The sequence below is a fragment of the Nicotiana attenuata genome, unplaced genomic scaffold (genome assembly GCF_001879085.1).
Source record: "Nicotiana attenuata strain UT unplaced genomic scaffold, NIATTr2, whole genome shotgun sequence".
Taxonomy (NCBI): Eukaryota; Viridiplantae; Streptophyta; class Magnoliopsida; order Solanales; family Solanaceae; genus Nicotiana; species Nicotiana attenuata.
Window position 1 is genome coordinate 1 of NW_017673259.1, and position 26,328 is coordinate 26,328.

The window sequence follows — 26,328 nt, forward strand, 5'->3', positions numbered from 1 at the left end:
TGAAGAAAGTTAGTTGGACGAACCTTCGAAGTGTGCGCTTCTGAGTAGCGTTTGTCAAGTTCTGGGTAGTTCTCTTTTTGTCCAACGTACTCCTTGATATCATGAACCAAGATTTCCGTTCTGCTTCTTCCTCGACATGAGTACAGTAAGCTGGCTGATCATGGAGTCTTTGTCTCGGAATGGGATCAATGAAGTTTTTATCCGGATGTTGTATCACGGATGACAGGGTAGCCAACGCATCGGCGAACTCATTTTGGATTCTGGGAACATGTCGGAATTCTGTCTGTGTGAACCTCTTCCTCAACTCCTGTACATGATGCAGATAAGGGAGTATCTTGGAGTTCTTGGTTGCCCATTCTTCTCGGACCTGGTGTATGAGCAGATCTGAATCCCCAATTACTAGCAACTCTTGAATGTTCATGTCAATAGCCATCTTGAGCCCTAAGATGCAGGTTTCGTACTCGGCCATATTGTTGGTGTGTGGGAACTTGAGTTTGGCAGACACCGGATAATGCTGACCGGTTTCTGGTACTAGGACTGCTCCTATGCCGACTCCTTTGAAATTTGCTGCTCCATCGAAAAACATTCTCCACCCGTCATAGGATTCAGCAATATCTTCTCCTATGAATGATACCTTTTCGTGAGGAATATATGTTTTCAGGAGTTCATATTCTCCATCCACGGGGATTTCGGCCAGGTGATCTGCTAGTGCCTGTCCCCTGGCTGCCTTCTGAGTTAGTAGATAATGTCGAATTCACTCAACAGAATCTGCCACTTGGCTAGCTTGCCGGTGGGCATGGGCTTCTGAAAGATGTATTTCAAAGGATCCATCCTTGATATGAGATAGGTAGTATAGGCACAGAAGTAGTGCCTCAGCTTCTGAGCCACCCAAGTTATAGCACAACAGGTGCGTTCTAACAGAGAATACCGGGCCTCGTACGGAGTGAACTTCTTGCTGAGATAATAGATGGCCTGCTCTTTCCTTATGGTTTCATCATGCTGCCCCAGGACGCACCCGAAGGCACCATCTAACAGTGCGATGTAGAGTAACGGAGGTCTACCTGGTTCAGGCGGAACTAAGACTGGTGGTGTTGACTGGTATTCCTTGATTCTCTCGAAAGCATTCTGGCAGTCATCAGTCCATTTGGTGGCAGCATCCTTCTTGAACATCTTGAAGATTGGCTCACAGATAACTGTAGATTTTGCTATGAACCGGCTGATGTAGTTAAGTCTCCCCAAGAAACTCATTACGTCCTTCTTGTTCGTTGGCGGTGGCAATTCTTGAATGGCTTTGATCTTCGATGGATCCAGTTCTATTCCCCGGCGAGTCACAATAAACCCAAGCAATTTTCCAGCTATAACCCCAAATGCACACTTCGCGGGATTCAGCTTTAGGTTGTACCTTCGCAGTCTATTGAAAAACTTCCTCAAATCTTCCATGTGGTCAGTGGCCTTCTTTGACTTAATGATGACGTCGTCTACGTACACCTCGATCTCCTTGTGTATCATATCATGGAAAATGGTAGTCATGGCTCTCATGTAGGTGGCCCCTGCGTTCTTAAGGCCAAACGGCATCATCTTGTAGTAGTACATTCCCCACGGCGTAATGAAAGCCGTTTTCTCAGCATCTTCTTCATCCATCCATATCTGATGATACCCAGCGAAACAATCTACAAATGATTGCAACTCGTGCTTGGCGCAATTGTCAATCAGGATGTGTATGTTTGGCAAGGGGAAGTCATCTTTTGGACTGGTCCGGTTGAGGTCCCGGTAGTCGACACATACTCTGACCTTCCCATCCTTCTTCGGTACTGGCACAATGTTGGCTAACCATGTTAGATATTCTACTACCCTGAGAACTTTGGCTTTGACCTGCTTGGTGACTTCTTCCTTGATTTTCAAACTCATATCTTGCTTGAATTTTATGAGCTTCTGCTTCACCGGTGGACATGTTGGATCAGTCGGCAGTTTGTGTGCCACAATAGATGTACTTAGCCCAGTCATGTCATCATACGACCAGGCGAATACGTCCTCATACTCTTTTAGAAATTCTGTGTACTCTTCCTTTTCTGACGGTGATAAGTAAACGCTGATTCGTGTTTCTTTGACATTTTCTGCATCTCCCAGGTTAACAATCTCAGTCTCGTCCAGGTTGGACTTAGGTCTGTTCTCAAAATTCTCAACTTCTTTAACGATCTCTTCCGGTATATCATCTTTCTCTGAATCTATGTCCATTTGTTGCGTTGTCTCGTTGCACAGTCATTGGTTCATCAAGATAAGTAATAGTAATGCTGTATAAGTAAAGTAATGAGAGAAAATAATAAGAGTAAGATTTATAAGAAAACCGAAATGCTTTGATAAATTCCATAACTGTTTTTGAACATCGGAGCACTTTCTTGCAAAAATAAAAATGCGAAGGAAAGTCAAAAAATAAAAATAGTGCATGATGCTTGTTCAGCCTTGCTACCCCGAGGCTCGCCGGACTCTGGTGATTATGATAGTCCAGTTATTGAGGCATGCTCCTCTGCTTACAGCCTATATGGAAGGGCCTTCCCCCCCTCCTCCTCAAAAACGACACAACAATCCATATTATCGTCTTCCAAGAACAAATTCCTCACTGCTGCCAGTGCTTCCTCTTCCTCTGACCCATAGATAACTTCGGTCGGTTGGAAAGTCTACTCCAAGCGGGGTATTGGCTGCTCCAATGGGTAGTAAGGAGTGCGCCATGGTGGCGACCAGTCATTGAATTCTTTCCAGGTATACTCATACCCCAATCCGACGGTGGTGCCATGTTTCTTGAGCTTGCTGGGCTTAGTGATTCCTTGGAGATTCTTTCCAAGTCCCTTGCCAGGTTCATATCCGCTCCAGTTTAGTATGCTTTCAATTTTGTTGTCCCACCATTTATCCTTATCAACGGCGTTGACTCGCTCGATGTGGTGGTAAGGTTCCCCGCCTATCCTTCTTCTGCCTCATATTGATGGGATAGTCTGGCGACTGTATATGGGATTGCTACCGTCACCGTGAATGATCACTTCTAGGTGGTTCCACTCAAACTTCACTGCCTTATGTAGTGTTGACGCTACAGCCCCAGCGACATAAATCCACGATCATCCAAACAACAAATTGTAAGATGACGGCACGTCTATCAATTGAAAATCAACATCAAACCAAGTAGGCCCCATTTGCAAACACAAGCTAATTTCCCCAATAGTGGACCTTTGGGAACCGTCGAAAGCTTTAACGTTGATGACCCCATCCTTGATCTCATGCAGCCCTTTTCCCAATATCCTGAGTGTTACCAACGGACAAATATTGAGACTGGACCCTCCATCGACCAGGATCCTGGTGATAAAATAATCTTCGCACTGCACGGTGATGTACAATGCCTTGTTGTGAACCCGTTCAGTGGCAGCTCATCTTCGTGAAAAGTGATCTTGTGACTTTCCAATACCTGGCCTACCATGTTAGCCATTTCTCCGCCGGTGATGTTACTTGGTACATATGCCTCACTCAGCACTCTTAGCAAGGCATTCTTGTGTGCATCGGAACTTTGTAGCAAAGCAAGAATAGAAATCTGTGCCGGTGTTTTGTTTAGCTGATCAATGACTGAGTATTCTTTGGCTTGTATCTTTCTCCAGAGATCGTCGGGCCCAGTTTCAGTGATGGTTGGCCGACTAGAGGCCTGCTTGCTTGACTCAGCCAAATGTTCCGGGGTATAAACCCTGCCGGTTCTTGTCATACCCTGTGCCGCAACGGCTTCCCCGAACTTGACCTTCCCCTTTCTTCTGGCCTCGGCTGTGTAGTCCCAAGGTATGGCATTAGTGTGGAATGGTGTTACTGCCGATTGGCGTGGCTATCTTTACTCCGAATGGAGCAGGCCCCTTAGGCAGTAAAACTGCAACTTCAAAGGGTGTAGGTGCGTTTGCTGGCGACATAAACTCAACTTCAATCGGCGCTGGCGTCTTTGTAGAGGATGGTGCTTCAAACTCGAGTGGCATGGACATGTTTACCTCGGCGTCCCCAGAAGGCTGAATCTGGACCACAATCGGATTAAGGGTGACTACTGGCTTCTTTGGATCGTCGCCTTCTGTGATTAAACCGATTGATCCCTTGGGGTCCCAGTCGTCCTCTATCTCGATCATGTGAACACCTCCGCCCTTGTGGTCTGGCAGAGGGTTATTGCGGACATTCGGAGCAGGTTCCTTTGCTACAATGATCTTGTTATCAATCAAAGTCTGGATCTTATCCTTCAGAGAGCGGCATTCATCAATGGTATGTCCTTTCATGCCGGAATGGTATGCACAGGATTTATTTGGATTGACCCACTGAGAAGGGTTTTCAGGTGTTATAGCAAGAATAGGGGTGACATAACCAGCAGCTTTGAGCCTTTCGTACAGCTGGTCAATTGGTTCAGCAATGGCGGTATACTGTTTGGGACGTCTGCGGTCAAAATTTGGTCGAGGTCTAGGGAAGTTTTGACGTGGGGGAGGTGATTGATAGTGGGATGGTTGGGTATTGTAGGCTTGGTAAACATGTGCTGGTTGGGAGTATTTGGGTGAAGTGGGCTGATATGCGGGAGGTGGAGATGACTGATAGGTGGGCGGTGGAGTATGGTAAGAGGGTGAGGGTGCTTGGTAATTTGGGGTAGGCTGATATGTGATTGGAGGTATTGGGTATGTTTGGTATTTGATAGGGGACTTGGTCCTCTGTGGAACCATTACAGCACTTACGTTCCTTTTCTTGGACGTACCACCAGACTGCAAAGCCTTATTGGTAGCTTGCAAGGCTTCAAAGTTTGTAACCATACTACTCTTGATACCTTCCTCAATCTTTTCTCCTAGCTTGATGATGTCAAAAAATTTGTGATTCTCGATCAGCATCAGCCTCTCATAATAATGTGGGTCTTGGGCCCGAACGAAGAATTTGTTCATTTGCTCTTCTTCCAAAGCAGGCCTAACCTTAGCAGCTTCTGATCTCCATCGAGTAGCATACTCACGGAAGGTCTCTGTGGGTTTCTTCTTCAAGTTTTGAATATAGAACACATCTGGTGCATTCTCTGTGTTGAACCTGAATCTGTCCATAAAATCAGATGCCATGCTTACCCAGCTTGACCACTTCTTCGGATCCTGGCTAATGTACCAAGATAAAGCGTCTCTCTTCAGGCTCCTCATGAAGAGCTTCATGCGGATTCTCCCGTCTCTTCCCACTCCGACCAGCTTGTCACAGTATGTTCTCAAATGAACCCTTGGATCCCCTGTACCATCAAACATCTCGAATTTGGGAGGTTTGTACCCCTCGGGCAGTTCAACATCTGGCTGTATGCAAAGATCTTCATAGTTTAGCCCCTCAATTCCCTTACTACCTTCAACGCCTTGAATTCTGCTAGTCAACTTTTTAATCTCTTCGGCCAGATTTTTGATGAGCAAGTCCTTATCATCGGACTCGGGTGTGCTTGAGATGGGCTGGGTGGAGTGTGGCACAGTCTCCACGTAGATGGGGGTATTATGTTGGGTGTGGCAGTGGTCATTTGTGGAGTTCTGGAGTTCTGGGATGAGCAGTGGGGTATTATTTGAGGTATGGCAGGTATTGCAGTGGTGGTGAGGAGCGGGATGGTTTTGGTTCTTTGGGATGTTTTGCGGAGGTACAGGATTCTGAGTATTTGGGAAAGTAACCTCTGGAGTGGTGAGGGAAAATGACAGATTTGCCAGATTCCGGACTTGATCAAGTTCTTCCTGAAACTTCAACAGCTTTTGTTCTAGTTGGGATGCATTTTCCTTGGGGACCAGAGTACCATGAGTGACCTCTACCGGTTCAGCTGAGTTGTTCGAATCTTCCATTTTTCCTTTGTTTTTGTGTCTGACAGGACTGGGAGGAGGAGTAGGTGGAGGGCCCCTGGATCTCGTAAAATATGATGATGTTGCTAGAGTTCACGAACTAACCTTTGGGGAGGGGAATAAATAAACAAAAAGTAAAAACAAAAGGTAACAAGTTAGTGCGGATCATAAAAAATGTTGCAATATTTAAACACATAGTGCCGGAATATAAAGCGTGTCCTAATTTTGGGGAGCCTCGTTGTGCCCGAGGTAGGCCTAGCGACAAGTTAATTTGGAGAACTTAGAATGCTAAATGCCTTATTTCATTGATAAAAGAATAGACGAATCCCAAAACGACACTAAATATGCAAGAAATAAAAATCACTAATGGCCATTGGCCTTATTACATTTGTAAAGAGAAAAATAAACTCCTATCTACTTGGTCCCAGAAGGATTTTCCCCAGGTTGAATGCTCTCGTAGATCAAATCCTCTAGCTCGCGTAGGTTCACCAGTAAAAATGCCTTTGCCAAGTGTTCTCCTTCGTTTCGCTCAGAGTTCTGGTAGTCGGTGACTCTCTTCCTCACTTTTCCTTCCAATTCCAATAGACTGTATTCCAGATATTCCAACTTTTCGCTAGCTTTGGCGGCTCTCTCTTTCCACTCATTGATTTGGTCATTCGATGAAAGATTCCTCCACTAGTCCAGCAAGAGTCGGTAGATGTTGGTGACCATGCCGAATCTGGGGACTTCGTGCCTCATGTTTTTGCAAGACAAAAGGGTTAGGCCCTTACCCCCACCAGACTCGACTATTAAATATCAATAATTGGCATAAAAACATTTTAGTTCTCCAAATAAATGCACAAAACGTGGTAGTGTCCGTTTGAGTTTTTGGGAAACTAAGTGGACTTTGGACAAGGCTATCTTAAAGAGTCATTATGCGGACAACATAACTGACTCGGCTAGGTTTGACCGTGATGCGTGCACAATTAAATAGAGTAAGGTTTCTATGGGGTATTAGACTGGTACCCTTGAGCGGACAACTCAAGAGGGAAAGGCGCGGAACCGTCGACTACACCGTTGATCGACTGGTTTTACCGCAAATATGCCTTTGCCGGATTTAGGGGGTGATAATATCGGAAGGGCGCAACCACTCATTATAAGCGTTGCTATGGTATTTTGTTTGGCACGAGTGGAATATGATGTTGAAAACATGCTTATGCAATAATTAAAACAAGTTGTCACGTATTTGCACGTTCATAAAATAATAATTACAATAATTAAAAACAGTAATAAAGGAATGCAGTAAAGAAAGGCAGTAAAAGAAATAAGAGAAAGAAACAAAAGAGAAGTTAGTTTTGTAATAGAAGAAGGAATTAAATGCTTAAAGGGATTAAACAAATAAAGGCATATAAGAAATGTAAAGTCACAGTAATAGCTTGAAATGGTAAAAGCCTAAAAGAATGTCCCCAGAGTCGCCATGCTGTCGCGCCCCCTTTTTCTCGCGAAATCGGGTTTATGACATTTGGGAAGACAACTCGTTCCCTTTTGGGAATTGGGTTTTGGATTGAAGAGTCGCCACCTAATGATTTAAGTGCATTAGGACACTAAGAAGGGTTTGATTTAAGTAACCTGAGATTGGGTAAGGGCTTGAAATTATCTCAAGGGGAAGGTGTTAGGCACCCCTCAGGATCCACTAGTGTGGTTCCCGGCCAGACTATTGTTGTGACTTGAATACAAATAACACATAGGCAAGTAAGAGTTTCAAATAAGAGGGGATTTTCATGTAATGGTCACAAATAAACAAAGTCGGAAAGAACTAAAGAGAGTTGATTTTCTTAGAAGAAATGGTTTTAAAAGATTTAAAAGAAACAAAGAACAAAGGGAAAGGGGGTCCTAGGTTTATTAATAATGTGGATCACCCAACACAACATCCGGTAATCACTCCTCAATGAGGGGCTACACGTGATGATATCGCGTGGTCATCATATCCATATCATCTTTTCCCACCCCATTAAGGTATTAAAGCGCGGAATGATCTCGTTTACCTATTGCATGCTATTACCCGCCCCAATCCTATCAGCCCCGGAGGTACTTGGGACTACTAATCCTAAAGGGAGGAGATATTGGCTTATTTGTTGTTTCAAAAGGTAAAATACTAAGGCGACAGGCAAAAATACATATAGCAGATTTGGGGAAAAGCATATAAACAAACAAAGGCTCAAATACACCTCCTTTAAACAGAGAAAAGCAAGTAGTTAGCATGACTTACACATACTGTTTAAGGTCTAATTAAACTTAAAAGGTTGAGGCAGACTGATTTATTACATAGTTCAGATAAGAAGCCCGAATCAGGCTTGCCTGCTGGTTTTAGCTAATAAATTCTGATTTGGTTTATAAAATTTACCCTATGGTTTGCCTAGGTGTTGGACGAAGATCCAAAAGGCATGATATCTATTGATTTCATAAACAATGAATTAAACTGAATACATACATATGAGAGAATGCAGGATCCCTATAGACATGGTATCTATATATGAGAGAATGCAGGATTCCTAAAGACATGTTATCTATATATGAGAGAGTGCAGAAATTCGGAAACTCCTATAGACATGGTATCTATATATGAGAAAATTCAGGATTCCTAGAGACATGTTATCTATATATGAGAGAATGCAGAAATTCAGAAACTCCTATAGACATGGTATCTATATACGAGAAAATGCAGAATTCCTAAAGACATGTTATCTACCCTTTGCATACATGGTTACCCCTTCCCTTTTTCACTAGCCATCTCCGAGAGTTTTATTACAAAGTTATTACAGCCCACAAAAAAGAAGTAAAGTAAAGAAAATACATCAGAAATTAAAGAACAACCAAGGAGAGCCTGATTCAGATATCTTGTCTGAGGTATGAAGTAAACCAACTCCAAGAGGTCATATTTCAAAGCCTTTCTCCCATTTGGGGTGTGTCAGAGTTCCCTAAGAGTCCCACATAAACTCCAGGCAGTGCTCACACCCAAATGCATTACCATATTAAGACATAGTGCAGTGTGGAAGGGCCAGCCCTAAGGTGTCCTAGTTCAGAGGGAACTCAAGGTCCCAAGGCAAGGCTCACAAGAGGGGGGCAGAACTTAGGGACTAAGAGAGAGTGCAAGTGCAGAAGTGGAATTCTGAAAGGGGAGATGGAAAAGGGAAACAGCTTAAATCAGTACACATAAGGGTATAGGGAATGGGGAGTTGCAAGAGGCAAAAGTAGGCTGGTGAGCATACCTAGCAATGGGAGATGCTGGCACACCCTTAGGCCTGTTAACACATATTGTTTAGAGGTTATGATCCCCATGGATCAAACTTAATTCATGGAGAACAACTTACATTGCCATGCCTCAAGTCATAACTCAAAACACATAGGGGTAATAGGGGGTAGGGATTCATTACAAACAAACAGAAAGGAATCAACATGCTAGTTTAAATATTTAACTCTGCAGAAGCAGTAAAGTAGACATGGATACAAAAGCTGTAAATAAACACATTGTGATAATGCTGAAGCTTAAATTAGGACATACCAGTTTCAAAGAAACAAATAGAGAAAAAGCAATAAGTCTTGTGAACAGGCCACAGTGCAGGCAAAGAGAGAATACTATTACGAGTAAGTATGAGTTCAGAAGAGGTTGTGAATTGTGAAGTGAAGGATTGTAAATCGTGTGTGCTGTGTGTTAAAGAGTCGTGCATTTATAGTGTTGAAAACCAGACAGAAATAAGGTAAGAAAATAGTTAAGGAACTGATTGTCAATCAATTACACAAGACTTCCCTTAATTAAGGGATTTAGATTCAAACGGGTAAAAAAATTTAAGGAAAGAAATTGAATAAGCACTTTGTGCACAGCATGTAATTAGGGGCAAATACATAAAAGGTTATTTAAGGAAAGGGTTTTGAAGTACACGGTTGTACAAATAAGGTAAGAAAATCAATTAACAACCAGTAAATCAAAAAATCAAGGATCTTGTAATTACTGACCCATGAATGAACCAAGTCGCAAAAGCTGAGAAGGGTTTTAAATTAGGTTGAGTCACAGAGAGAATCAGCAAACAAGGAAAGAAAAATCAATCAGACATACTCAAAAGGAAGTCTGAACTAATCACAAATTTGAAAACCATTTTAGAGAGAAATTCATTGCATATAAAGAGCATATAGACATGTCAAGCATGAAAGAAGATGTTGTATTATTGTAAAAATCAGTAGAAAATAGACCACAGAAGCATAGTTGTCGCAAAGTAGATGAGAAGTATCGTTTAGCAGCATACAAAGGATCCGATGTACGGTTCTCAGAAGAGTTTAGCAAAAGCTGGAATCATCTGAAAAAACAAGCGTTTTGAAACTCATTTCAGAGACTCGAAATAGGTTCAGGGGTCTCATAAAGAACTGAAACCTCTACCATGTTCCTCTCAGCAACTGAAACTGAGGAACATGATATGATAGAAAGGCAACATGCAGAGAACAGTAGAAGAGCTCAAAAAATAGAGTAGAAGAAACTAACACGAAACATAAAAAGATGGAAAAATTGATAAGATCGGTAGTAGAAACATGCTGAGAATTTTTAATAAGGAAACTTAAGAACATAGTAATGGAAATATAGTAGGGGAAACATATTAGAACACACTAGAGAAGATACAGTGGAGAAAGCATACAAGCACACAGTATAGGAAAATACGGCAGAAGAAGTATGTAAGAACATGGTAGGAGAAAATATAAGATCATAGTAAAGGCAAATACACACAAAAGAAAAGAGAAACATTTAAAACTTTTCAGAAAACCCTACATCGGAAAAGAAATGGTTTTGAAAGTAATTTTTGCAAGAAAAGCCAGAAAAATCATTTGAGAAATTACGGAAAGCATAGATACACAACGGATCTAAAGGAATCGGAGAAAACCTCGAAGGGTTAGGGTTTCAGAAGAACCCTAGAAATGAGAAAGACTTTGAAAGGTCACCGATCTAAGTCGGAGAGGTCAAAGTCAGGCTCGAGCAATCATGACACACCGGAGTAAGGCCGGAGATGACTGTGGAACTCGAATCGATCGAAGCCTGGACCAAACTTCGTCATTGTCAGGCCTTGAATCTTCAAGGACCAGGCATGTAGGAGCAATAGGAGGTGGGTATAGGGCCTCCATAACCTTGGAAGCCATGGATTCCGGTGGCTTTCAGGGCGGAGATGGTGGCTAGGGTTTGAGAGGATTCAAGAGAGTTTGAGAGACTGGAGGGTTCAGAGGCGGCTGGTAGGTGAAAGTGATTACGGTTTTGGGGGGGGAGGGTAAATTAAAAAGGAAAGATTAAAACGTGGCCGTTGATCAGGGGAAGGGTAAATTAAAAAGGAAAGATTAAAACGTGGCCGTTGATCATTTTGATCAACGGCTTGGATTAAACGGGGGATGAGGGCGGTTATGTAGAAGGGTCGTGGGTTGGGTAATTTTAGGAGTTGGGCTGGGTAATTGAATTTAAATTGGGTTGGATTAGGGGTGCCAAATCTGGCCAAAATTGAAATAAAAACAGGCTAGCATTTAAATAGCAATTTTCCCTTATTTATTTTATAAAAAATAGTAAAATATTTTCTGGAAACAAATTAATGATACTAATTTGATTAATAATATATAAATATTAGATTAAAAATACCGGACTCAATTTTGTAAGTATAAAATGCAATTAAATCTTAAAATAGGCTAATATTGCAATTATATGCAATTTAGCTTTAAAAATACCAAATAAATTTATAAAATATACAAAAATTATGTTAGATACATTTTAGCATAAATATAAAATTCTAATAAATAAACTACCAAAATAATAATTATGGAAATAATCATTGGGTTTTTATAGATGAAAAAGGGAAATAAATCATTTTAAAAACCTTAAAATTATGGGAAAAATAGTAAAAATACTTGGATATACTTATATATGCTTATATATGCTATTTTAAAGATATTTCACATATAAAATATATACAGGGAAAAATTGGGTATCAAAAAACACCCCAGAGTCATGGGAGGCCACCATACATCTCCAATAGCCATGGGAGGCTATGGATTAGGCAAGGTTTTAAGGTGGGTTAGGGTGTAGTTTGATGGCGGCGACTAGTGTTCGTGTTAGGTTTCAGAGAGAGTTGAGAGAGAAGAGAGATTCAGAGGCGGCGGTTGGTGAGAAATGAAGTAGGGTAAGGGGTCGTTTGGTGTTAAAAAGGAAAGGGTTGATATTGGCCGTTGATCTAAATGATCAATGGCCAGGATTAAAAGGGTTAGGTAGGGGATCCGGGTTGGGGTTATTTAAATTGGGTCGGGGGTCTGGTTTAAGATGGAATTGGGTTGGGAAATTGGGTTTAAATTGGGGTCAGATTTTAGGCTATAATCGAAATGTAATTGGGCTATTATTTAAAAAGCCAATTTTCCCTTTTAAAATTATAAACAATAGTAAATTAATTTTTGGAAATAAATTGAAAGCACTAAAATGATTTATAGCATATAATTAACAATTTAAAAGTATAGGATCTCATTTTATAAACATGAGACAAATTTAAACCTAAAAATGGCCAATATTGCAATTATGGGCAATTAGCTTAAAAATTACTAAATAAAATTATAAAAATATGTAAAAATTACCTTAGCCATATTTTTTGCATAAATATAAGAATCCAACAAATGAATCATCAAACTAATAATTTTGGATATAATCATTGGGATTTTATGGATAAAAAAGGGAAATAAATTGATTTAAAAACCTTTAAAAATTATGAAAAAATAATAAAACATTTGGACATACTTATATGTGCATATATATGCTATTTTGAAGTTATTTTGCATATTGAAAATATATAGGGAAAAATTGGGTATCAACAGCTGCCCCTCTTTACCCGGGAAGGATGAAAGAGTTTTCGGGTAAAGATATGATGGCCAATTTTGACCGAGCGAAACGGTTTGGGAAGATTTAGGCCGCACCCTGGCTTCTGAGCTGCCTACATATCCATGGTTTTACAGGAATCAGGCCATATGTAGTTCAGGATCCGTCGGCAGAGTATGCCGACGGGTACTTTCCAAGAACGGATGCAATATCTCGGGCTGGGTGAGTGGACGGCTTATGGGAACGGTTAGGTTTGATGTGGCTGCAGGCACTGGAGCGGAACCGCTCCCGCCGGGATGGCTGTTGCTTGCCGGTTTACCTGCAAATAAGCAATACAAGCATATATTGTGCATAAATTTAGACATGATGCAAATTCCCGTTGGACCATGAATGCTGTCTTTGAACGGTTAGGATGACGTCCTTAGACCATGATGTCCTGGGCCATGAAGCGTATAATAAAGGATTCGGAGGCCATGAAATGATGTTCTCGGGCCATGAGGATGGTGCCTCCGAACCATGCCGCCTTTGAATAATGATATGCAAAAGATTGAAAAGGATCCTCGGGCCATGACATGGTGTTCTCGGGCTATGAAGATGGTGCCTCCGAACGATGACGCCTTTGGATGGGTTGGCGATATTTCAGCCCATGAAGGATGCAGTAGCATGTGGCGATCTTTCAGCCGTGCAATGTGGCGATCTTTCAGCCGTACAATGTGGCAATCTTTCAGTCGTGCAATGTGGCGATCTTTCAGCCGTGCAATGTGGCAATCTTTCAGCCGTGCAATGTGGCGATCTTTCAGCCGTGCAATGTGGCGATCTTTCATCCGTACAATGTGGCGATCTTTCAGCCGTAGAATGTGGCGATCTTTCAGCCGTGCAATGTGGCGATCTTTCAGCCGTGCAATGTGGCGATATTTCAGCCGTGCAATGTAGCGATCTTTCAGCCGTGCAATGTGGCGATCTTTCAGTCGTGCAATGTAGATAGAGCTTAACCTCGGAAGGCAGAATAGTAGCCTTATGCAAGTTGGAAGGCAGAATAGTAGCCTTATGCAATGCCAATGCAGATAGAGGTAGAGCTTAACCTCGAAAGACACAATAGTAGCCTTATGCAAGTTGGAAGGCAGAATAGTAGCCTTATGCAATGCAAATGCAGATAGAGGTAGAGCTTAACCTCGGAAGGCAGAATAGTAGCCTATTGCAAGAAATAAAATAGCAGATGACAGTAGAGTTTCTTAGCTGATAGCAGATTGCGGCATGGTGATTACTGGGAGTGTTGTGACATACGGAACATTATGGGTGCGTGCTGATAGCAGATGTTGGTAAGTGCAATGGTTCGGAGAATCGGGTTCTTGAACAATGTTTGCTCTGTGAGTGTATAGTATGTTCAATGATTTCGTAACCCCAGTACCTGCATCCAAAGAAAAATTGTGAGTTTTGTAAAGGGGAAGGTTAGTTCGTATTCCTGCTGGCTTTGCTTGACTCGTTTGGCTTTGATCTGGCGATATCGCCTGTATTATTGGGGTAGCATTGCTAAACGAAGCAGTTTCAGTAATAAACACGCATGATTTTTGTAAAAGTATGACATAAATGCATAATTAAAATTAAAATAGTTTTTAGATGAACCGCCGACTATGACGCAATCCAGGACATTGCAACCCCTCCTGCTACGGAATTTTGAGGGTCCTCCTCAAAATTCTGCCCCAGTTTGATGGGTTAACGCTTTTGACTGCTGCTCTTGCGGTGATCGGCTGATATTACTTCGGAATTTTGAGGATCCTCCTCAAAATTCTGCCCCAGTTTCTAATTTCGGGGGGAAATGAAAATTTTATTGAATTGTGACCGAACCCATAGGGCTGCCTACGTATCCCCTCTTAAACGAGAATCAGGTCAGGCGTAGGTCCATTTACATCATGTAGGGAAAACATAAAGATTACACATAGTAGCTCTTGACTGCATCTAAATTAATCGGCTTTGGCCAAACTTCTCCGTCCATTTCTGCGTGTATGAGGGCTCCTCCTGTCAAAACCCGGTGAACCATGTACGGGCCCTGCCAGTTGGGGGAGAACTTCCCTTTGGCTTCATCTTGATGCGGAAATTTTTTCTTTAACACCAGCTGTCCCGGTGTGAATTGTCTTGGCTTGACTCTCTTGTTGAAGGCTCTGGACATTCTGTTCTGATAGAGTTGACCATGGCAAACTGCGTTCATCCTCTTTCCGTCTATAAGAGCTAGTTCCTAATAACGACCTTTTACCTATTCTGCATCGTCGAGCTCAGCTTCCTGTATGATCCTTAGGGATGGAATTTCTACCTCAGCGGGAATGGCGACCTCTGTACCATAAACCAGCATATAGGGGGTTGCTCCGGTTGATGTGCGGACTGTGGTGCGATACCCTAATAGAGCAAATGCTAACTTCTCGTGCCACTGTTTATGCTTTTCTAGCATTTTCCTCAATATCCTCTTGATATTCTTGTTGGCGGCTTCCACAGCTCCATTCATTTGAGGCCGGTAGGCTGTGGAATTCTTGAAAGTTTCACACATAGCCTTCATCAGGTCGCTATTAAGTTTGGAGCTATTATCAATAATGGTTGACTCTGGAATACCGAATCGGCAAACGATGCGGTCGCGGACAAAGTCTGCCATGACTTTCTTAGTTACTGCCTTGTAAGATGTTGCTTCGACCCATTTGGTGAAATAGTCAATTGCCACTAGGATAAACCTGTGTCCGTTGGAAGCGGCGGGCTCGATTGGTCCAATAACGTCCATTACCCAGGCGGCGAATGGCCATGGTGAGCTTGTTGTGTGGAGCTCGCTTGGAGGCACTCTTATCATGTCCGCATGGATCTGACAACGATGGCATTTCCGGACATACTGGATGCAATCTGTCTCCATAGCCATCCAAAAGTAACCTGCCCGGAGTATCTTCTTTGCTAAAACAAAACCGTTCATATGCGGTCCACAAGTCCCAGCATGAATTTCCTCTAGCAGCTTGGATGCTTCTTTTACGTCGACACACCTTAATAATCCCAAATCAGGAGTCCTCCTATATAGGATTCCTCCGCTGTGAAAGAAGTTGTTGGACAACCTCCGAAGTGTGCATTTCTGAGTATGATTGGCAAGCTCCGGGTACTCTCCTTTTGCCAAATATTCCTTGATATCATGAAACCAAGGATATCCGTCTGCTTCCTCTTCAACATGGTCACAGTAAGCTAGCTCATCATGGATCTTTACTGGAATGGGATCAATGAAATTCTTGTTTGGATGCAGTATCATAGATGACAGGGTAGCCAATGCTTCGGCGAACTCATTCTAGACTATGGGAACATGCTGGAACTCCGTCTTTAAGAACCTCTTTCTCAATTCCTGTACGTGATGCAGATACGGAAGTATCTTGGAGTTCTTGGTTGCCCATTCTTCTCGTACCTGATGTATAAGTAAATCTGAATCTCCGATCACTAGCAATTCTTGCAGGTTCATGTCAATGGCCATTTTGAGCCCTAGGATGCAGGCTTCATACTCGGCCATATTGTTGGTGCAGGGGAACCTGAGTTTGGCAGACACTGGATAATGCTGACCGGTTTCTGATACCAAGACTGCTCCTATGCCAACTCCTTTGAAGTTTGCTGCTCCATCGAAAAACATTTTCCATCCGTCATAGGATTCTGCAATATCTTCTCCTATGAATGATACCTCTTCATCGGGACAATACATTTTCAGGGGTTTGTATTCTCCATCCATGGGATTCTCGGCAAGGTGGTCTGCCAGTGCCTATCCCTTGATCACTTTCTGAGTTACGTAAACAATGTCGAACTCACTCAATAGGATTTGCCACTTGGCTAGCTTGCCGGTAGGCATAGGCTTCTGAAAGATATACTTCAAAGGATCCATCCTTGATATGAGATATGTGGTATAGGCACAGAAATAATGCCTCAGAATCTGAGCTACCCAAGTCAAAGCACAACAGGTGCGCTCTAACAGAGAATACAGGGCCTCGTACGGGGTGAACTTCTTACTGAGATAATAGATGGCCTGCTCCTTCCTCCCTGTTTCGTCATGCTGCCCCAGAACGCAACCGAAAGCTCCATCCAATACTGCGAGGTAGAGTAATAGGGGTCTACCTGGCTCGGGTGGGACCAAGACTGGTGGTGTTGACAGGTATTCCTTGATTCTGTCGAAGGTCTTTTGGCAGTCATCGGTCCATTTGGTAGCGGCGTCCTTCTTCAACATCTTAAAGATCGGCTCATGGATAAGTCTAGACTGTGCTATGAACCGGCTGATATAGTTAAGTCTTCCCAAGAAACTCATCACATCCTTCTTGTTCTTTGGCGGTGGTAGTTCTTGAATGGCTTTGACCTTTGATGGATCCAGTTCTATTCTTCGGCGACTCACAATAAACCCCAGCAAATATCCAGCGGGTACCCCAAATGCGCACTTCGGGGGATTCAGTTTTAGGTTGTACCTCCGCAATCTGTTGAAGAATTTCCTCAGATCTTCTATGTGATCAGTGGCCTTCTTGGACTTGATGATAACATCATCCACATATACCTCTATCTCCTTGTGTATCATATCATGGAAAATGGTGGTCATGACCCTCATGTAGGTGGCCCCTGCATTCTTCAGGTCGAACGGCATCATCTTGTAACAGTACATTCCCCACGGCGTAATGACAGCCGTTTTCTCAGTGTCTTCTTCATCCATCCAGATCTGATGATAACCCGCGAAACAAACTACAAATGATTGCAACTCATGCTTGGCGCAATTGTCAATCAGGATGTGTATGTTCGGCAAAGGGAAGTCATCTTTCGGACTGGCCCGGTTGAGATCCCGGTAGTCGACACAGACTCTGACCTTCCCATCATTCTTTGGTACTGGCATGATGTTGGCTAACCACGTCGGGTATTCTACTACCCTGAGAACCTTAGCTTTGACTTGCTTAGTGACTTTTTCCTTGATTTTCAAACTCATATCAGGCTTGAACTTTTTGAGCTTTTGCTTTACCGGCGGGCATGTTGGATCGGTCGGCAATTTGTGAGCCACAATAGACGTACTCAGACCAGTCATGTCATCATACGACCAGGCGAATATGTCCTCATATTCCTTTGGAAATTCGGTGTATTCCTTCTTTTCTGATGGCGATAAGTGAACGCTGATTCGTGTTTCCTTGACGTTTTCTTCATCTCCTAAATTAACAACTTCTGTTTCGTCCAGGTTGGATTTAGGTCTATTCTCAAAGTTCTCAACTTCTTTGACGATCTCCTCAGGTATGTCATCTTCCTCTAAATCAATGTCCGTTTGTTGCGTTGTCTCGTTGCATATCACATTCATTGGTTCATCAAGATAAGTAATAGTAATGCTGTATAAGTAAAGTAATGAGAGAAAATAATAATGAGTGTTGATTCATAAGAAAAGTCGAAATGCTTTGATAAATTTCATAACTGTTTTGAACATTGAAGATTTTATTGCGGGAATTAAAATGCGAAAAGAAAGTCATTTAGTAAATAAAACAGTGCATGATGCTTGTATTAGCCTTGCTACTCCGAGGCTCGTCGGGCACTGGTTGTCCTGACGGTCCAGTTATTGAGGCATGCTCCTCTGCTCACAGCCTGTATGGAAGGGCTTTTGGATCTCGTGGAATAAGATGACGATGCCAGAGTGCACGAACTAACCTTTGGGAAGGGGAATAATAATAAAAGAAAGAAAAAAAAAACAAAAGGTAATCAAGTCAGTGAGGATCATAAAAAGTATTGCAATATTTAAACACATAGTGCAGGAATGTAAAGCGTGTCCTAATTTGGGAACCTCGTTGTGCCAGAGGTGGGCCTAGCGACAAATTGATTTGGAGAACTTAGGATGCTAAATGCCTCATTTTATTGATAAAAAGTAGACGAATCCCAAATCGACACTAAATGAACAAGAAAATAAAAGTTACTAGTGGCCATTGGCCTTGTTACATTTTAAGCAAAGGAGATAAATTCCTATCTACTTGGTCCGAGAAGGACCTTCCCTAGATTCGGCATCCTTGGCTCCTTCGAACAGCTTCCCCAGCTCGCGAAGTCCTAGATACAGGTATGCTCTGGCTAAATATCCCCCTTCAGTTCCTTTAGCCTCTTGACAATCTTCGACCCTTTTGAGAACTAGAGCGTAAATCTTTCCACCAGCTTAGCAACCTTGGGTGGATGTTGGTGACCATGCCGAATTTGGGGACTTCGTGCCTCATATTTCTGCAAGGCAAATAAGGTTAGACCCTACCCCCACCAGGACTCGACTATTTAATATCAACAATTAGCAGGAAGCATCTAGTTCTCCAAATAAATGCACAGAACGTGGCGACGTCCGTTAGGGTTTAGGGAACCCAATGGACTTTGGACAAGGCTATCTTAAAGGATCATTATGTGGACAACATAACTGACCCGGCTAGGTTTGACCATGATGCATGCACAGTTTGAACATAGTAAGGTTTCTGTGGGGTTTTAGACTGGTACCCTTGAGTGGACAACTTAAGGGGGAAGGCTCGGAACTGTCGACTGCACCGCTGATCGGCTAGTTTTACCGCAAATATGCCTTTTAGAATTTAGGGGGTAATGATATAGGAAGAGCGCAACCACTCATTATAAGCGTTGCTATAGGATTTGCTTGGCACGAGTGGAGGATGATGTTGAGCATGATTATGCAATAATTAAAAACATGTTGACATGTATTTGCACATTAAGAAAGCGATAAATACAGCAGTTTCATAATTTAAAGCAATAAAGGAAAGAAAACAAGGAAAATACGTCAATTTTGCTTTTAAAGAAGAAATCAAATGCTTAAAGGAATTAAACAGATAATTGCACATAGGGAGAGGTACAAATTCACAAGAATAATCTGAAATGGTAAAAGCCTAAACATCCCCGGTAGAGTCGCCATGCTGTCGCCCCTTTTTTCCCTCTTTGCATCGAAAAATCGGGTTTATGACATTTTGGGCATAGGACAACTCATTCCTTTTGGGAACTGGGTTTTGCATTTGAAGAGTCGCCACCTAATGATTTAGGGTGCATTAGGACACCTACAAGGTTCACTACTAAGTTTGTTTGATAACCAGAGATAGGGTAAGGGCTTGAAATTATCCTATGGGGAAGGTGTTAGGCACCCCTCAGGATCCACTAGTGTGGTTCCCGGCCAGATAGTTTTTTGTGAATTTGTGCAATTTAGCAAATAGACGAGTATAGGCTCAAATAGTAGGGGATTTATGTTTAAACACATAAGAGTTTGAAAGAGCAATTATTAAAAAGCGGATTTTGAAAAGAAGTTGCAAATGAAAAGAAAAGGGGTCCTAGGTTTATTTATAATATGGATCACATCAATGCAATACCTGGTAATCACTCCTCAAAACAGGGACTACACGTGGTATTAGTGCACCGGTCATCATATCCATATCTACCCTTCCCACCCCGTCAAGGTATTAAAGCGCGGATTGGTCTCGACCTCTATTGCATGCTATTACCCGTCCCATTCCTATCAGTCCCGGAGGAGTTAGGACTACTATTCCTATAAGAGGGAGGATTTTAGGCTGACACTTGGGTTTTAAAGGTAAAAAGACTATGGAGACATTCAAAACACACAAGACTGCATATCAGGGGAGACATGTAAAACAAATAAGAGGCTCAGATATACCTCCTCAACTAAAGCACATAAATAACATGACTTTAAAACACATTCAGGGCCAGAATTTAAAGTACTAAGACATGGGAGTTTTAGTTGTTAAAGTAGACCAATTTATTACATAACTCAGATAAGAAGTCTGAATCAGGCCTGCCTGCTGGTTGTAGCAGTTACTAATTAAACAAAGACGGTTTCAATTTTATCGTTATTACTTAAGGCTTGCCTAAGTGTGCATTGATGATACCCTATGAGCATGATGTCTATTACTGATTCAAAAATGGCAAAGCAGTATAATTCTTTAAACGGACGAGTTGGATCCTATAGGCATGCTTTCTAAACCGTATTAATAAAAGGAGAGTAGGTTGCTTAAGACTGGTTCAGAACAGTATCGAACTGATTTTAAACTAGACTGGTTCCAGATCCTATAGGCATGATCTCTACTATTGCTGATTTTTAAATTCCTATAGACATGATATCTAGTCGAACATGAAACGAAACAGGAAGGATTTACTTGAGATTCCTATAGGCATGATTTCTATATTGATATTTAACCCTATAGGCATGACAGCTAGTTTAGAACCTGATTTTAGCTTATGGACATGATGTATGATAGTAACCATTCGACCCTATTGGCATGATCTCTAAGTGTGGAATTAAAATATGCAGAATTTGAAAGCGGATCCTATAGGCAGGATATCTAGATGTAGAATAAAAAATGCAGAATTTTAAATAGATCCTATAGGCAGGATATCTAGGTGTAGAATAAAAAATCATGCAGCATTTAAAGCAGATCCTATAGGCATGTTATCTAAATGTAGAACTAAAAACATGCGGAATTTAAAACAGGTCTTATAGGCATGTTATCTACCCTTCTAATAGCTAAACATGCATAGTTACCCATCCCTTTCCACTAGCCAACCCCAATATCTGTTTACAAATTATTATAGACCAATTGCTGAATTACATCAAAAATATGTAAAATAAGAAGTTACAACCATAGGAAGCCTGATTCTGACTTCCTCTCTGAGTTATGGAACGAAACACCTAAAATGCCACTTGTTTCAAAGCCTTTCTCAGACTTGAGTATGTCAAAGTTCCCTAAGGGTCTCAAGGGACCGCGGGCAGTTCTTACACCCAAGTTTGCATAACCAGATAGAGATGAGTGCAGTGTAGAAGGGCCAGCCCTTATGTGTCCAAGTTCAGAGGGAGCTCATGGGTCCCAAGGCAAGGCTCACACAAGAGGGGCAGAACCTAAGTCTAAGAGTATAGTGGAAGTGCAGAGACAGAGATGTGTTTAAAACGGGTTGAGAATAGTAAAGGGTAAGGGTGATTGGAAAACAGTAGTAGTAAAGCTAACACTGCACAGAATTAGCATTTTTGCACAAGGGGTCAGGGGTTTGGGAATACATTGCAGGGAGCATATGACCCTAGGAGGGGTCAGGTTTGGACATGCACAGCAATAGATGGTGCTGGTATGCCCATAAACCAGCCAGAGAACACAACACATAGAGGGGATATGAAGCATATGACCCTAGGGAGGGTCAGGTTTGGGTCATGCACAGCAATGTCTAATGCTGACATGCCCTCAAACCAACCAGAGAATACACGCACATATGGGATATGAGGGTTTGGGATTCATGAGTCATAATCACATAATCAAATCACTGACAGAGTATTTATACATAAAGGAACACATTAATTTACAGCATGCTTAGTGATGAAACTTGATTAAACATAAGCAGGAAACAGGCAAGAGTGAACGAAATAGTAAAGAGACATGTTGTTATTGATGCTGGAAAATTAACTAGGACATACCAGTAAGAAGCGAATGCATAAAGGTAAAGGTAAACAAATTTCCATAGCCTAGCCTTGGCTTTCAGCCGGCTAGACAAAGCAGCAAGCACTAGTAACAGAGAAAAGAGAGAGAGTTTTGAGTGAAGTGTGTGTTCTGAACTCAGATGTTTTTTTTTTTTGAAAGAAGAGGGGTGCAGGGTATTTATAGTTTTTTCGAAAACGAGTGAAGGAGGGGTAATAAGTAATGTTTAATACAAATATGGAAACAATCAACAGGCAGAATCAATTATACAAGTGATTCCCTTTAATTAAGGAATCACTGTTTAACGGGTAGTAACATATTCAAATAAGGAAAGAAATTAGTTTAGAGACAGACTGATTATTGCCATTAAAGGAGTAGAAAAAGCATGCAGTGAGCAATCAAGTCTGAGTACGAAAATATGCTTTTTTGGAAAGGATTCAGCAAGGTAAATATTACAGTAAAGGGAAAAGAATCAATCAATTCTAAACAGGCGAGTGAAATTAGGGTTCCTAAAAGAAAAGCTTTGAAATCAGTCACACGATTAGGGTCAATCAAAGAAGAAACATGCTTCTGCACTTTAGTATACAAACAGAGTGAACGGAAGACATTAGACATGCGAGGACAAGCACATTGGCAAAAGAAACAACATGCAATAGTAGTAGCGATAAACATAGGATTCAATAGATAGTCAGGGCTCACACATATATCCAAATTGAAGAAGAGAGTCGAACAAGTAAAGGTCACATAGTAACGGGTAAGGAAACCTTTTTTGAAAAGTTAGGGTTTCAGCCATAGTCGAGTTGAAAGATAGTAAAAATCAGATAAGTCACATAAAGGAAAGAGAGTCTGGAACAAGAACTTTCAATCGAGTCAAGTGTTCAAACAAATAATTTCAGACCCAAAGACCTAGGGTTTTCAACAACAATCGAGCTCAAAAGATGGTAAACACACAAGTCAAGCAAGAATTCAAACAAATAAGCACACATCTAACGAACAGCTTCGGAACTCGATTGAGACCCAAAAGAAATTAGGGTTTTAACATGCTAACTCAGATAGAAGAACAACATGAACAAAACATAGCAAAATCAGAAACACGTTAAAATCAGAGAAGAGATTTTTTTTTAAATAACTTAAAGGAAAACCCTAATCGGAAAAAATGAAGAGTCGTTTTTGAAAGCAGGTTAAAGAACCTTCGAGAAACACTTAAGAAAGTCATAGCAAGTACAGATCTAAAGCAGATCTGAAAGAAAGTTGAAAGATCTTAAAGATTAGGGTTTCGAAAAACCCGGAAAAGGTGAGAAAGGCCCTGAAAGTTACCGATCCAACCAGGAGAGTCAAGGATCTGACTCGAACGGCCATGGCTGACCGGAGAAAGGTCAGGGATGACCGGAGAAAAGCCATGAACAGCAGTCGAACAAGGACTGGACCAGGCTCCCTCGAGGTCTAGCCATGAAAACACGGAAACAAACACCCTAGAGTCATGGGAGGCCACCATACATCTCATATAGCAATGGGAGGCCATGGATTAGGCAAGGTTTTAGGGTGGGTTAGGGTGTAGTTTGATGGCGGCGGCTAGGGTTGGTGTTAGGTTTCAGAGAGAGTTGAGAGAGAAGAGGGATTCAGAGGCGGCGGTTGGTGAGAAATGAAGTAGGGTAAGGGGTCGTTTGGGGTTAAAAAGGAAAGGGTTGATATTGGCCGTTGATCTAAATGATCAACGGCCAGGATTGAAAGGGTTAGGTAGGGGATCCGGGTTGGGGTTATTTAAATAGGGTCGGGGGTCGGGTTTAAGACGGAATTGGGTTGGGAAATTGGGTTTAAATTGGGGTCAGATTTAGGCTATAATCGAAATGTAATTGGGCTATTATTTAAATAGCCAATTTTCCCTTTTAAAATTATAAAAAATAGTAAATTAATTTCTGGAAATAAATTGAAAGCACTAAAATGATTTATAACATATAATTAACAATTCAAAATTATAGGATCTCATTTTATAAACATGAGACAAATTTAAACCTAAAAATGGCCAATATTGCAATTATGGGCAATTAGCTTAAAAAATGCTAAATAAAATTGTAAAAATTACCTTAGCCATATTTTGGCATAAATATAAGAATCCAATAAATGAATCATCAAAATAATAATTTTGGATATAATCATTGGGATTTTATGGATAAAAAGGGGAAATAAATTGATTTAAACCTTAAAATTATGAAAAAATAATAAAATATTTGGACATACTTATATGTGCATATATATGCTATTTGAAGTTATTTTGCATACTGAAAATATATAGGGAAAATTGGGTATCAACAAGAACTGCACTGGAGTTGTCCGAAATCACTATTTAACACCTCGTGCACCTACCCGCGCTACCACAACTCAGTTGAGCATATCAGCTCCATCAAATCTGAATATATCCTCTTTTATCTAGGAAAATGGGCCTTAGAGCCCATTCAACATCCGAAACTCTCTGCCAGGCCTGTTCCCAAGACATGAACACCGTACCAATCACTACACGATGTACCAGAACATAACTGCATACCTTTGCTGAATTCTCACCATGCGCCACATCATTCACAGGACCATAATATTATTCTCTGATCGTAACAACCGACATTCCCCAAATCTGATGCTCACAATGCACCTCATGACATGTATGAGTCTTGTTCCAACTCTTACAACCACGACAGGAGAGACGCGTGAAAATTCATAACCATCTGCCAAGTCAACAATTCATTGAGTCTCTACTCCTGACAAGAACCATCACCTCATTCTGAACCAAATAATGGTATTTGCTCTTTGGTATTCTTCATATAATCCGATTGCGCTGATCCTAGATCCATTAATCTTGTCTCACCCAATACGAACTGCTCAGACAATAAGCCACCCCAGACATGACCAAAAGTCTCACATGCTGCCATAATGTGCCAATAGGCTACAACTTGAACGTGATACATAAGGGAAACGAACTCTAGAAAGGATTACTCAACTCGCGCAACTAATAGGAACTACCCTCAAAAATGTGAAACAAAGCATACAAAATTAGAGTATAGAAAATTGTACTCATCATCATACTGTTGCGGCGTGCAACCCGATCCACACATAGAACTCACATAAGGAGATACACACCGAGCTATATTGCTAATTACTACTAAATACCGAATATCGATCACGAGCACGCTAAGTGCATAATACCAACCCTGGGGAGACAGATAGCGCCATAAGCTAAAAAACTCAAGCACAACTGAGGTGCGATATATAATCTGAATTACAAGAGCCATCCTGCTCACATAACACCATCGCTACGCGGAATCTCAACACATAAGAAATTTATTAAGCCGTTTCACAACTCACACGGCCCAATATAGCATTACATGAAATAGCCGACGACAAAATAACATCAACGTCCGAATACTCCTTCATAAGGAGTGCTATGCTGAAATGAACACATCTGGCTCGATTTAGAGCCCACTTTCATGTTTAAATCCATCCACGGACCGCAAGCCAATCTTGATAGCACCGCACTTAGACAAATAATTCTCCAAGGGTCCATAACTACCCCCTTTTCCTGTAACTTACAAGAACAACCATCATAACCGGAGTAAACCTCCACAGTCCACAACCTAATAAACCGAATGCCCTTCAGGCATAAATTCTCGAATTAGCGATATTACCGCAATCTCCATACTTGGTTCAAATTCCAATTCAACCAGGTGACTACATGTCACATTTATACAATCTCACCATGAGACACGCTCCCACGACCTTCTACACCAGATAACAAGCATGCACATCCATACCACCAGCCGCACTAACGTTGCAAAGCAAATCGAGAGTCTATAACCAGATTGCAAAGCCTCTTTCACAAGACACCGATCTCAGGTGATGCTGGAAACAACCCCAGCTTACTCTAAACATTCAAATTCCTTCCCGACTCATCTGAGCTCGTGACATCCTTGCCAACACCGAACCGCAACCTCGGTTCCTTGTTTTCAATTACCATACCGCTTACTGCACCTAACATGCCCATATGCGATAGTATAAGAATTTCATCATAACTCCTGAACTACTATTAAGGTAAACACTCCATCATATAAAAACTTTTTATTTAACTCATTCTGAGAGAACCATAGCAACACACAAGTGGATTTTCATAACCGTAGAACATGCAAATCCT